Source organism: Zonotrichia leucophrys, chromosome 2 (assembly GCF_028769735.1).
Source record: "Zonotrichia leucophrys gambelii isolate GWCS_2022_RI chromosome 2, RI_Zleu_2.0, whole genome shotgun sequence".
NCBI classification, from domain to species: Eukaryota; Metazoa; Chordata; class Aves; order Passeriformes; family Passerellidae; genus Zonotrichia; species Zonotrichia leucophrys.
Window position 1 is genome coordinate 127,255,509 of NC_088171.1, and position 14,603 is coordinate 127,270,111.

Sequence of the window (14,603 nt, forward strand, 5' to 3'; positions counted from 1 at the left end):
ATTGCTATGATAATTGCTAAGGATACTCTGCAAGCTATGCTAAGAGTAGCTAAGCTGCACTAACTGCTAGAAATAGTAAATAAGAATAACCTATGTTGATTATTAAAATTTTAATGCAATAATAAGGTTCTAATTATAACTACAACCCTGCAGCCAATCTTTACTCTGCCAAAGATTCCCAAAAGAACCTGAATGTCCCTGGGCAACAGTTTCAAACCTACAGACTGCTAAATGTAATGGATGCTGTACAGACCACTGTGTGTGTACACACATACATGTATTCAAACCAGTCCCTGCATACTTTCTCCTTCTGTGGAGGTCATGCCATACTTCTGAGCAGCTTTGCCTCCCTGCTCTGTTTCTGGTAAAAACTGATTAAACAAAAATACCCTAACTAATGCCAAAATTTTGCTATATACTGCAATCATCCATTCTCATTGGTAGGCACACGTTAAAGCAAATGTGAAAAACTTTTTGGAAGTTTTCCACATAAGTACAGACAGCTGAAGATGGCCATGCAGCTCGAATTCAGGTTTCTGTCTTTGCTAAATTTTTTGTTGTACTTGAAATAGGAAAAGCAAACAAACACCAACAAAAAAACTGAAACAGTTAATTTCACTTTCTTTGTTATAATACTTCCATTCATGGTTTTTCATATATAGGGGAACAGTGCTAGGATATTCCTTATTCAAAGTAAGCATGATGAATTACAGAAATGAATTAAGTATTTTCAACACAAAGTTGCCTTGGGAAAACATAATTTGAAATAAATGTGTTAAACTTTGAGTTGCATGCTAAAAATCATACCAGTTCCAGCACTAGTAATAATTGTGCATTCTGGAGTCATCTGCAGCGCTCAAACAGAAACCTAGGGCAGACCTGTCTGTTGGTTAACAAACTACCCCAGCTCAACTTACACAGTGAATGAGTGACCGAAGGCTTACATTTTGTGCTGGAAAGAGCCATTTCTGTCACAATTTGCCCATTCCAGGATACAGTGTAGTGCTTTCCCTTGAGCCTCTATATGACTGTCCAAATTGCCTATTTCCCAAGAGATATATGACATGCTGTTAACATACTAGAAAGTTATGCTTGTGAACTCTCAGGTTCCATCACTACCTTTCCCTTCTGCAACCACTAAGAAAGGTGGATCTGTCTTATTTTGAAGCCTAACTTAACATGCAGCCTCTCATTATACCTAAGTAGGTGAGCCAAGGAGAGCTTGGAAGCTTCACAGAGTGCTCTGGTTGGAGTCTGAGCAGTGACCTCATCCAGATCCTGGTAATTTGAGAAGGGAACAAAGACATGTGGGTGAGAAGGGTTCTCATTTGAGACAGGGAAGAGCTCAGAAGTGGAAGACAGACAGAACCCACTCAATCTAGAAATGGCCATAAGGTACAGTGTCAAGTTTGCCAAAACTTTCCTTCAAAACTATCTGTCTTAAAGGAGAGGTGCATCTGCCTCAGACTTTGGCCACTTGACAAAATAATATTAGACCATTTAGACCAAATTCCTGTTTCTTTCATCACAGTTTTCCACCTTCTGGCTTGATATTACTTAATTCAAATAGTCCGGTTCAAGACACTAAAAAAGAAAACTGAAAAGGTAAATAGCCAACAGGAATGAGCAATAAACTAGCACTGCCTGAGGCACCTCTGCTGAGAGGAAACTAATTAGCTTAAAGATGCCCAGATGAACCCAACAAGGGAGCCACTAAGTCCCCAGGTGCTAAAGATCTGGAAGATGTAAGATATTAAGAGGTCAGACCTATCATTTTAACAGCACAATACAAAGAAATAAAACTTGAATCAATGAATCAGCAATAGAAAATCTTTTTACAAATACTTGTCTGAACATTTAGGTTCATCCTGAAATTACAGTCACACTGAGAATTTAATTATGTTAATATTATGGGAGTTAGTAACTTCAGATTCATTCATCTTTTCATTTTTGGAGGCAGAGTGGGACAGGAGGAAAGAAGTGTGGAGCTACATCACCATCCATTTAAAACAAGTAAGCAAAAAGTAAAAACAAAACAAAACAAACAGGTTAAAAGGAATAAATAAGAAAAACTTTGCAAGCGCTGTAAATTGAAATAACAACTCATTAATTTCTAAAGGGCAGGAATTCTGAGGGGTGCAAGGAATCTCTCAAGGATTTATTATTGCAGACAAGTTTGCATGAATCATGCGTAGTTACTGATGGAAGTACAACAGCATAAAGTTCCAACATATGTCAGGAGGGCCTCAGAAGCAGAGAGCCCATCAGTTTTGCATCATGGTCAGCCTTGTTGTTCCATCTCCCTGAGTGTCACTGAGATCTAATTTTTCAGCAGCCTAACATTTCTACCAGTTTCTAACGTTTTTATTGGGGCCTGGGACCTGCTCAGAACAGCCCAAGGAAAACAAGAAAAGAGGGCCCTTCAGGCTGCTGCCACCAAGAAGCTGTAAGATGAGTAACAGCCCTGCATAAGTCACTTCAGGTCTGTCAAAGCACACCCAGACAGCTTAACTTGCTCAGTCCCCGTGTTCCCTGGTGCTCTTATATTGCACACCATAATAGAGGTCACTGACACCAGCAGGGCACGCTGCCCTTTGTTACATATAAATAGAGCATCTTGCCAGATCAGGCATGACAGCTGCCTCCATCTGCTGGGAAGGGGCAATTTTATCATGGGAGGTTTTGCCTGTGCTCTTCTGCCTATTGATAGCAGTCTCAGGAGAAAAGGGCATCGCCAGCAGTGCTTGGAGTTCTGCAGCGGTACCAGCACCAGCCACTTGGGACCAAGCAGGAGCCCTGTGGCCAAAGCAGCCACCAAGGGCTACTGACCATGAAAGGCCCAAGAGAAACAAGTTCACACTCCCTGCAAAAGGCTGAGGATGGCAAGCCCTGTTAGGGAGATCTGCATATCTGTGGGGTCAGGGCTCCCTCTCAGTCCTCTCAAACCAGGGCACAAGTTAGAGGCTACCAGGGGCAGCCACAGGAGAGGGGCTGCAGAAAGCCAGGGATGCTCAGAGGCTTTGCACAGGAGGCCTGGGGGAGGAACAGCTCCCTGAAATGTGGGTCAGCACATGCAGAGAGGTCCCAGTGGGCATCTTCTAGGCTGGGTATCCTTTCAAGGATGTTGCTGCAGAACAGGCTCTTCTGATTAATTTCAAGGTAGCATTAAAGGCCTTGGGCGTAAAAGGCAGCACAGAGTATAACAACACAACAGACACCTATTCTCTGCAAGACTTTCACAACATTTCCACATTGTTTGCATGCTCTTATGTGATGGTATGAGAATGAAGATATTTTGCACTGATTTTGCTAAGAATTGTGCCATTGGGTTATTAGCAATAATATCAAAGTAATTAGCCTTACATAGGTTTTTATCATAAATTTGTTGATAAAGGTTGTTAGGGGATTGGACACAACTTTAAGTTATTTAGGGAAAAAAATCTTAACTTCTGTTTAGAAAAAAGTTCAGGTAAAAAATTTGTTTCATTTCAGGAATATTGGAAAAATTTGGGTCAGGCTGCTATTAAAGTAATTTTCTTTCCTTCATCATCTCAGCACCTTAAAAGGGTAAAAGCTAATATATTGCTGGAGATAACATAACTAGTTTTAATTATTGTCATGTATGGGGTTTTTTGTATTCTAGGAAGCACATCAGTGTATATTTCCGTCTCTGTGAATTTGTTCAAATGTTGGAAAAGAAAATCATAGAATCATTTAGGTTAGAAAAAACCTTTAAGGTCATTGAGTCCCATGGTAAACATAACATTGACAAATCCATCACCAAACTATGTCCCTAAATGTCATAGTTATACATAAAGAGATAGTCACAGCACTTGCCTACTGATTACCTTGACTTTAACTGTTTGAGGGATATTTATTCTCTCTACTGATGAGAGGGGAGTCAAGGGAAAATTTGTCAGCAAAATGTGATGTGAATGAATTCAACCCTGTGTGCCAAACACTGTGCAGTTCTCTGAATTCAGGCAGAGTTCATTTGAGCAGAAGCTGTGCATTGGGGATTAGGCTGTTTTTGTTAGAAATGCTCATAAAGCAGAACCGACTTCAAATGGTAACAAAATTGAAATTAGGCACTGTGAGAAGATCAAACATCTGTATCTGAAGAAATAACTAATGATATTGTTTATATTCTTCTTCATTTTAAGTCTAACATATACCATGAATTTTCCTTTACCAGAATATAACATTGAGTAAAAATTTCAAGGGCAGAGGAAGCTAGACAGGAAAGGAAAACATCCATAATAAAACAAAGCAGGAACTCCTTTAATAAAATTAGCAATCTAGAGCTACTGTGCACATGTATGCTCTGTGCATCTATATGCTGATGTGCATATATGCCTGTTTTCCTAATGCCTCTATTGAGTGTATAGAAAGAATATGCAGGAAAACAGAAACCAAAAAGGAAATATAGGACAATGGGTGATCTTTTTTCAGTTTGACACCTTGAGTGTAATAGGATTTGGGGAAATTAATCCCAGTTTTGATATTACATGCAGCTTTCTGAACAGCATAATTTCTTCTAAATGTTAAGTAACTAGAGCAGACCCTTATTTTATTTAATTCCAGTTACAAATTATTGTCTAGGTTCCTGCAAGGATTTTAAGGCAAAATATTTCTGCACACTATAGCTAGGAGGAAGAAAAAAAGCAATGACACAATATTAGCAACCGAGAAATTACAATTTTTCTCCATGTAAAACTGGAGGTATAAAAGACAATAGAGTCTCTGTCTCATTACATATCTTAGATAAAGTCAAACAAATGGCATGGGAATTGTTTGTCCAAAGTGACTTTGAGTTCTCATTCCTTGATATGCAGATCAGCTCTCATGAACTGGCATAACAAGTTGTGTTTTCATGGACATGGTGCCAGGTTTTAGTATTTATCAGTTCTTGAGGCAAGTTAAACAATGGACCATGAAACATTGGAGCTTACTTACAACCAATGAGCCAAAGTCACAAAAAGATTTCTAAAACTGTCCCTATATTATGTATAAAATAAACATAATAAAATAAACATAAGAAGAATACAGAGGTTTTGAGGCTTTTTCTTCATTCTGAAAAACTAAAATTGTTCAATGCTTACATAGCAAACAAGGGTTAAAGTATTAGTGCTGAGTCTGGTCCGTTGAATACAAAAAGTGATGGTAGACATGCATTCTTGTTTCCCTTTTAAATCTTAGAGATTGACTCCAAATTTTTTGTTTTAAAATCTGGTCTCTTTAATGACACCTGATGTTTGTGTGTGGTGGGCCTAGACTGTCTGTCAAGTGCCAACCAAAACTGCTCTCACTCCCCCTCTTCAGCAAGACTGAGGAAGAAAATAAGATGGAAATGTTGATGGTCAAGATAAGAAAAGGGAGATCACTCACCAACTACCATCACAGACAAAACAGACTTGACCTGAGGAAATTAATTTAATTTTATTACAAACTAATAACAAAGTAGGATGGTGACTAATAAAAAACAAAACCAGCCTCACCAACCCTCTTCCTTCCTAGGCTCAACTTCACTCCTGATTCTTCCATGTCTCAAATTTTTTTCCCCTTAAAGATTTTGCCCACATTGGCTGATGGGCTCAGCTGTGCCTTGCACTGAGTCCTCAGAGAGGCCAGCCCACAGTCCCAGCTGACACCCAATACACACTGGTGGGTTTAAGACACATGAAAACCTGTTTCTTTGGATGTTATTTACCACTTTTAAGGAGGAATTGTAAAATCATGTTAATTCATGTTAATCTCCTCTAAGTTACTTTCAAGTAATTTTAGATACATCCAAAGATCTCCAGAGAGGTCTATGAAACAGAAGTCACAAAGATGGGTCTGTGTCACCCACCCTTAAAGCTTTTTTTTTTTTTTTTTTGTGCAAACATAGCATTTTTCAGAGAGGAGAAAAGTCTTATAAGATATCTGTGACACAAAGTGGCGATTCAGAGGGAGGAAGGGGAAAAGCAGTGGTTCAGGAGGAGAAAGAGAAACATTTTTGCATTGCTAACATTCTAGTTCCTGTCCAGGAGGGGATGAGCAAACACACCCTGGATCATGGACCCTGAAACACTGACTCTTTGGAGAACAGGGATGTAAGGGCTGTGATATCACACCATGCAGATTTGTGTGGTTTATTTACTGCTCTCACTTTCTGAGGTTTATTAACAATATTGCTGTTTCATAAGAGGAGTTGTCCTCTGCAAGACCAAAGTAAAAGCTTCTGATAGTCCTTCCAGGAGATTAATCTTTCATTGGGCTCTCAAAGTACATTGCAGGTACAGAGAGTTTTCCATACAAGCTAGGAGTGTGCTCTGGGTTGCAAGGGACCTTTAATTCTCATCTAGGCAACATCCCTGTAATGAGCAGGACATCTTCAACCACGCTAGGGTGCTCAGTGCCCTGTCTGACTCCTTCAGTGTTGCCCGGGATGGAACGTCTGCCACTTCTGGGTTTATGTAATAGTCTGCTTCAACCTTCATAAAAGGTTAATTGCCTTCTACATTCAGGATAGCTTCAGTAAACAAATATAGTTGCTCTCTAAGGAAACAAAATAGGTAACATTTTCACAAAATTACAAATATCCTAAATTAATTGCAACTTACAGAAATATTATTTTTCAAGAGACCAATGATAATTAAACGTTCCTTTGGGATACCCATGCTACATATTCAAAACACAAATTCTTTTTTTACAGTTTCAAAGTCGTTTTTTGCTCCACACCTTCCCAGCACTTATGTAAATTTGTAAACGGTCCAGTCACACCCAAAGACTGGACTTGTTGTCATTATAGTGCAAGAGTGCTGTTGTTATTACATTAAAAGAGTTCCATATTGCTAGAGTTTCATACCTCCTTGATGTTTCTTGCAGGCATCTCCTCCAGGCACTGACTCCTCCTTGTCCTCACAGCAGCCAACCAACTCCAGTTCCTTCAACCAACCAATCCACTCTTTTATAACACTCTTCTGATTGGCTGCAGGGCCTGTTAACACCAGGCCTGCTCCTAATGCCTAATAATTGGCTCAGCTGCAACTCTTTAGGGGGTAAGATTACATTCTATACCACCTTCATTTACCCATTATGTATCCCCCTACATCCCATAACCTTGTGCAAGGATCCCACCTCGGCAGGATTCCGTCTCCTGCTGCGGTGGGAGAGAGGGGGACAGACAGCCACAGGCGCACCCACCGCATCCCCACGGATGGTGCGGCTGGGGTGCTGAACCACAGCTCGGTACGGTCCATGGAGTGATCTGTACAGCCGGGCGGGCACAGCAGGGGCACCGAGAGCGGCTCTGTAATCGCCCCTGGCCACGGACACCGCCCGGCTGCTCCTCCGCTCACTGCCAGGCCGGGCCGAGCAACAGCGCCACCCCTGCTCTGCCCCTTTCCCATCACTGCCCCTCTCCTGCCCCTATCCCCTCACTGCCCCTGTCTCTTCCCTGCCCCGGCCCTTCACTGCCACCTCAATCCTCCTGTCCCTTCACTGCCTTTGCCCCATCCCTTCACTACCCCTGTGCCCTCACTGCCTCTGCTGCCTTCCCTCACTGTCCCGTCCCTTCCCTGCCCCTGCCGCAGCCCCCAGCCCCGATCCCGGTCCCAATTCCGATGGAGAACAGAGGGGTTTCCGCAGGCCCCAGGGCACTGCCGGTGGGTACGGAGCCATCGGCAGCAGCACGGGCTCTGCCGGCAGGATCAGCCACAGGACACAGCGTGTGGGTCCGCCTGTGCCCCGCAGACATGTAACATCACCTGTGAAAGTGTACTCGATGTCTGGGTCGGGTTTAGCCCTGAATGCCAAAATAAATTTTAGTTTCACACACAGAGTGTTCCATAAAGTGTGGAGTGGTGTGGAATCGCCAGCACAGGGAGCACATTGACCTGCTGGAGAGAGTCTGGAAGAGGCCATCAGGATAATTAGAGGGATGAAGCACCTCTACTGTGAATAAAAGCTGAGAGAACTGGAATTGTTCAGCCCAGAAAAAGGAAGGCTCCAGGAAGCACCTAATTGCAGGCTTCCATTTCCTGAAATGAGCCTGCAGTAAAGTTGGAGAGGGACTTTTGACAAGATCATAGCATCATAGGACATAGAATGGGCTGGTTTGGGTTGGAAGGTGTGGGGGATGGAATGTAAGAGAATAGAGTTGGTGCCGAAGGCAATCTCATTCCTGAGGAGTTGCATCTGTACTAATTACCAAGGATTAGGAACAGGCTTGCCCTTAATAGGCCACATCTATGTCCAGTAAGGATGAGTGCTATAAGAGTAGGTTAGCTAGTCAAGAAGAGCTGCTGGAGTTTGTTGGTTGTGCTGCAAGGAGGAAGGAGTCAGTGCTGTGAGGAACTGCTCATGAGAAATCACCAAGAAGGTATAGAAGTTTTTGTAATAAGAGAACAACAGGAAGAGTTGTTCTCTTATTACAAAAACTTAACGATCACCAAGCTCCCTGTTGTGGAGAGTTGGAACCCATCCTGTGCTGCGTGTCCCAGAGTAGGGAGCAGTACTCCAGGTGGGCTCTCATGACAGATCTTGAGATCAGCTTTTAGATGAGCTGATCAATATATTAAATAAGATTTTTCATTCATGTATCACCTGCTACTTTCAAACAAGGAATGTGAAATACATTACTACAGCATTATTAAAGCAGCAGTGTATTTTTAGCAGACAAACGCTAACCTGTTGGACTTATGTGCACCACATAGTGCTCCGGGACTACAGAAGTAGATTGCAGGGACAGGATTTTGACTGATATGTGCAACAGACTGTCAGTGCATCTGATCCTCAAAAACATCACCAAGCACTAGCACTTGTCCCAGGTGTTGTCCACCCATTTGGACTAAGCACACTGTTGTCAATTTGCTCTTCCTTACACAGGTCTGTAGTCTGAAGAACAGAAGAAGACAGACTTGAATCCATTGACAAATTAGAGAAAGGCAAATTATAAGGGCATATAGAGAAGCATTTAGCTTTTCTAGCTAACACTTCTAAGTCTGAATGACACTTTTGTTCATCTTAGTTTTCAATGAGACATTTGGTTTCAGGCCAGTAATTTTTTTATATCAGCTAGCAGACAGTGCTAGATGTATGCTTGTGTCAGAAGGTCGGGGGCTGCAGTATATTTAAAAAAACATATTTTCAAGGAAAATTGTTCTTTTTTTCCTTCTCTCTCTTAAGAGAAAAAAGGGGAACCAGATAGTTTGAATTAATCTGTTCACTGAGACTTCTCTGAAAAGATATTAGATTTTGTCAAAACTTGACAAGATGTTTTGGGTGGGTTTTGCCATGTTGTTTTTTTTCCCCACACCCCAAACAATTATGCTGTTCCATCAGGAGTACAGTGTTTCACAGGGTGTATCAATTCCAATGGGAAGGTTTCTGTATGGCACATTTTTGTCACTTGTGGTCCATTTTTTGTTGTTTCCAAAAGAAGATGCCAAATTAAAAAGTAGAAGGGTATTTCTAATTTGAAAACAGACACTTTCACATAATGTCATTTGTGATGTTGATATGAGGGGTTTGGATCTATTTCAGCACAAAGCAGAAACACATGGCAAAATGAACGTGTCATTGTTCAGAAAGTTCAATTTAGAAATCATAGATCTGTGCCAGAATGGCACTTGTGTGGCTGAGCATCAACATAAGCACCTCTTTATTTGCACGCACCATGGCAGATTCTTGGTCCCCTTTTAGACCAGATTAAATAAGAAAAATATACATATTAGTTTAGAAACAAACATGTTGGATCTCAGCACCTCAGGACTGAGGTGCCGAGTCACCGAGACCACCCTTGGGGGGCTCGGGAGTCCTGGAATGTTGCCAGAAGTGTCTGGTGGCTGGACTTTGATCCTGCACAGGAGACGACACCTGTATGAGGATAGGAGGGTTTCACCGGGGTGAATGGTGAAGGGATTAGTTAATTAGAGGGTGAAACACAGGGTTTAGGATTTCTGTACAGGGGGGTTTAGAGAAGTAAGATGGAGGAATTGGGGCGTGTCCTGTCCTTCTTCTTCTTCTCCTCCATCTTCTTTGGTGATGGTGGCACTTTGGGATTGGTCATTACTAAAAGTGCACTGGGCAATAAGGGTGAAAGGTATTGGGGAAAAATGATAAATATTGTACACGTAACTTTGGGTATAAAGATAGGTGACCGCCCGGAGGGCAGGGGAGTGTGCTCATGGCTGGCTGCTGAGCAGACCTCTGTCGGGCCGAAAGAAAATCTTTTAGATAAACAATTAATAAACACAGAGACCAAGAAAAGAACTGAAGCCTCTTCTGGTCCTTTGAAACGCGGGCTGCCCCAAGGCCACCCCGGGCCTTTCCAGGCCATCCAAACAGCCGAAAACCGGACACAAACATATATAGACCTTCCTTCTGAGGCTTTCAGTTAAAAGGCTGTAGCTGTTCTGACAACTTCCATGTGGCTCAGGCAATGGTTAAGGGTGAGGGTCTAGAAATGCAGGCTGTATTTTCTTATTTCCTAATCAAACAGTGGATGTACTTGTGTTCTTGGGATCTATATCCAGAGCATATGTCTGTGCCACATGAATCTGTCAGATTGAGGTACATGAAATTAATGTCAGCTGCTGCCCTCCTCTCTGGTTTCTCTGACACCGGTGATTTCAGGCATTTTATTGTACACATGCAGCATTGTTGCTCCTACAAAAGAAGCTCCCATCTCAGATGGAAATTATTGACTTGCCCAGCCAATACATCCCCAAAAAACTGCAATGCTGTGCTGAGCTGGTTACCATGTGTCTCTTACAAGCATTTTGTGTTCAAAGGGTCTTCCCAAGGGTAAAAAAACCCCCAGATTCTTGCTGGTTATAGCCTTCTGTCACTGCCTACCATGTGACACAGTGCATAGAAACAGTTTAAGTACAAAGGGGTAGAAAGCTGTTATACTTTACCCAAATCTGAGAATTCATGGATAAAATTCAGACAAAGTGTCCTATGCCAACATAAAGAAGCAATGACAAGAAGTGAGGGGAAAAAAGAAACCCTAGTCCAGCAGTGAAGGTTCAGCAGCTGGCTTCTAGAGCAAAATATGGCTTGGCACCTTGTCTTGCAAATCACAGAAATCCAACTAATCCAAACAAATAGGAGATCTAGTTGCAAATGTATTTGGAGTAGATTTCTATCCACCACTCATCTCAAGTTTTCATATACTTTTTTCTTGTATTGGACTCTTGAGAAGAAAACTAACTTCCCCAATGAGAAATAGCCACATTGGTAGGAATTTCAGAAATATCCATGTACGCTTCCCATGCAGCAATATTTTCCTAATAGTTTATCCAGGACTTAAGTGACCTGTAAGTTTTACTTTCATATTCTTCTCATGTAGTTACAGGTTTGAGAAGCACAACTGATGGATGAAACAAGAAATCACTGTTTCTCATTGAATTTCCAATGCACTTGATATACTAGATTTATTCCACAGTACAACAGAAAACTGCTCACAGCAGCAATGTGAGTTGGAAGGTGTTACTAAGGTGATGACTGTCATCATCCCAAACAAGGATGATCCCATTAGGGCTAATAATAAAAAGATTCAAGCAAACATATAATCAGTACATGGAGATATGTTTCTCTAGGCTAAAAAAACCTCTAAAAACCTCTTCCTATAAACAGCTCTAGCTCTGCTCCTAATGTACATTTTCTTTCTGCATGCATTCCAAGGTCTCATGTGCACACAGAAGCCTGCAGCTTACATTCAAGATAACAAACAAATGGGAAACCAATGTAACATGGCTAAAAATAAACAAATCTCCCTTTAGTGCTATTGTTGCTGCAGTGTAGCACTATTCACATGCAGAGTAGACTGGGAACCAGTTTGTCTCTAACCATCTTCCTCTCCAAACAGGCCTTTCTTTGTCTTCCCTAGCAACCATTTTAAACAGCACAAAGGCAGAAGATATATGAGCCTCCTGAATACAAGGGTTTCACACTTATGTTGCTGTTGCTAGATCCAGCCATCACTGACAGAAAGAACCAGGACAGCTGGACCAGCACTTGCGTGCGAAGGTCAGGCACTGTGTCAGTCACTCTGCCATCATGTGCTACTGCAGTAATGGCTTCTTCTGCTTAAAAGCAGTTGTCAACTGTCAAGTGGTATTTATTTCTTCACTTAGAAAATAGTGCTGTACTAATAACACCTTAGAGATTGTTAGTACAACACAGGAAGAGAAAAAAAAAACCTACACAAAAACAAACTCAAACCCAGAAACACAGCTAATGTAATTGAAACCTATTTTACCATGAAGGGTACTGTGGAAACAAAAGAAAAGATAAATATTTAGTATGATTATGGAACAATCTGTTATAGGGTTCATACATTATCATAGGCATAAGTAGACACGTGCCTATTGAGAGAAGAATATGTCTGAGATTCCCTGGTAAGAATTACAGCAGTGCTGCATCTACTCCAAATTAGCAGCAAACGAAGGATGCAAATATTTTTTTCTTACATTATTCCCTTCCAGACAGCTCAGAAAGAGCTGAAATAAGACAAATACTAAAACATTGGTAGATTTTGCACACACAGCTCGAGTGCTCTGCAACCTTAAGAACCTGAGAAGAGGGAGAAAGAAGAGTCGAAGAGAAGCTGGGAAGAGGACCCCTGCTTTGCTCTGTGGCAATGTACAATAGGGAAGGAAGAAACTAATACCTAAAACAAGGCATGAGTGCTTCTGCTGCTGCACTCTCTGGCTTCTCAGTGCACCGCAAGGAGACTTGTGGGGTGGAAGTCTCTTGACTGCCTTGAGGGATGAAAGGAGAGAAGTGACAATCCCCAACTCTGAAATTGTTCATGAGGAGGGCACTACAACAGTGGAAGTTGCCATATGTTTTCTAGATTCTGTTCTTGCTTGCAAGATTATCTAGTCCAAAATGTTAAAATATTTTGTTGCTTCTTAAATCACTGTTAAAGAGGGATTGGCATGAGTACCCAGTCTATCACATTGCACTGGGAACTACCTTCACAAGAAGAACAAATATTTGTCTAAACAGACAGGAATTGCTGTCTGAATTCTAAATAAGTTTGAATGTTTTGATAAACAAACATTTCTAGCTTTCCTTCATCTTTGCTGCCAAGGAAAGAAAAGTGATTTGTTTTATATCCCCAAACTGAGTTTATAGCTTTTAAGAAAATCTTTCAGAAATAGGTAATAGCATAAATAATTACAGAAAATCACTCTTAGGGGAAAAAATCAGTCTTAAAATTCAAACAAGACAACACATTAATATTTACAGAAGGACTATGGAAAGAAGGGAAGGGACAAGAATTGCACAAGGGAGAGATTGAATGCCAATATAATGATAAGCTCTGTCCTCCTGCAGAGCAGCAGCAGATGCCTCAGCCCCTGCAGCTCTGCCTCTGGGAGAAGGCAGGAGAATCAGAAGCTAGTAAGATGCTGCAATAATTTTATTTACACACTTTTACACCCATCTGAGGACAGAACTGGTCAAAGAAGACTTAAAGACTGTTCCTTTAAATAATATTTTCATGTCAGACTTGCAAACATATGATGAAATACATTTTCTTCCAGAAAAGACTAGTAAAAGGACTGATGCAGCAACTTTGCTTTTCATAATGCTTCTGGCAAAAGACCACAGAAAAACTCAACACTAAATTCTTGTTTACACAAAGGCATTTAGACTAAGACTAATAACTTACTCAGCTACGACAAAAAGATGCTGTATTATTGCTTCCCTTCCCTAATACTATTGTACAACAAATACTGAACTGTTTCCAGGACATCATTTAATGGCAGGCTCTAGCAGACACAATGTATTTTATTAATAATTTTTCTCCAATTTTGAATACAAGCTTTACAGTGGGAGACTCACTGGATGCTGAACATCACTCTGACTTTAAAAAAAGAAATAAATACATAAGGTAAGAAAATTAGAAATCATTCAAAAAGCTGTTTGGCGTTAACTTTTGCACTAATTGTTTGGAACTTATTTAGCTATAAGTGCAAAAAAAAAAAAAAATAGGCCCACAGAATAGTTCCCTAAACCATCAATCTCAAATTTTAATTACCTGAGAATGAAAAAAATACGCTTTTCAGGAAAAAAAAAAAAAGTCACAGACTGAAACAATGGTTGCAATGTCCCTAAAATATCTTTTTTATGAAAAATGGAAACTCCCCCCACTTGTTTAAGCATTTCTAAACTTTTCATCAAAATTTAGTTTAAATACAGATTTTTTCTTTTCTTCTGATTTTCAAGTGGAAATGTTACCAAACTAATATGCAAATTTTTCTGTTCTTAAGCTCTCATTTAAAAGAACAAAACAGAATTTAAAGGTTCATAAATATCCTTTATAGCATTGTCCTAGGGTGACGTTATGATGTTATCCCCAGCCATGTGTTCTGTTTATGCTAGATATTCTGTGCTGTGCCTTCAAGACAGGCTCTGAAGAGTGAACGTTTTGTTTTGTTATCAGTTATCAGCCTGCTCACTCCCCCACAATCGGCGGGATACAGAGACAGGGCAGTACACAGCGTTGCTTTTGCTTTTTGCTCTTGCTTTCACTTTGCTCTTGCTTTTGCTTCTGCCCATTAGTTAGTTCAGCAAAGCAGTCTGAATTCTTCCCTGGACGGTTT

At 40.9% G+C, this 14,603-nt stretch overlaps 1 protein-coding gene and 1 long non-coding RNA gene across 12 annotated transcripts in view; both read right to left on the minus strand.

The window, feature by feature from the left end:
* OXR1 (oxidation resistance 1) overlaps positions 1-14,603 on the minus strand; it is a 260,724-nt gene that overhangs the window by 168,873 nt on the left and 77,248 nt on the right. The gene's annotated exons all lie outside the window — the stretch shown is intronic.
* LOC135444534 (uncharacterized) lies at positions 5,421-6,924 on the minus strand. The gene is made up of 2 exons (XR_010439236.1): positions 6,851-6,924; positions 5,421-6,540 (listed from the first exon to the last, which is right to left on the minus strand). It is a non-coding gene; the product is annotated as an uncharacterized LOC135444534 (long non-coding RNA).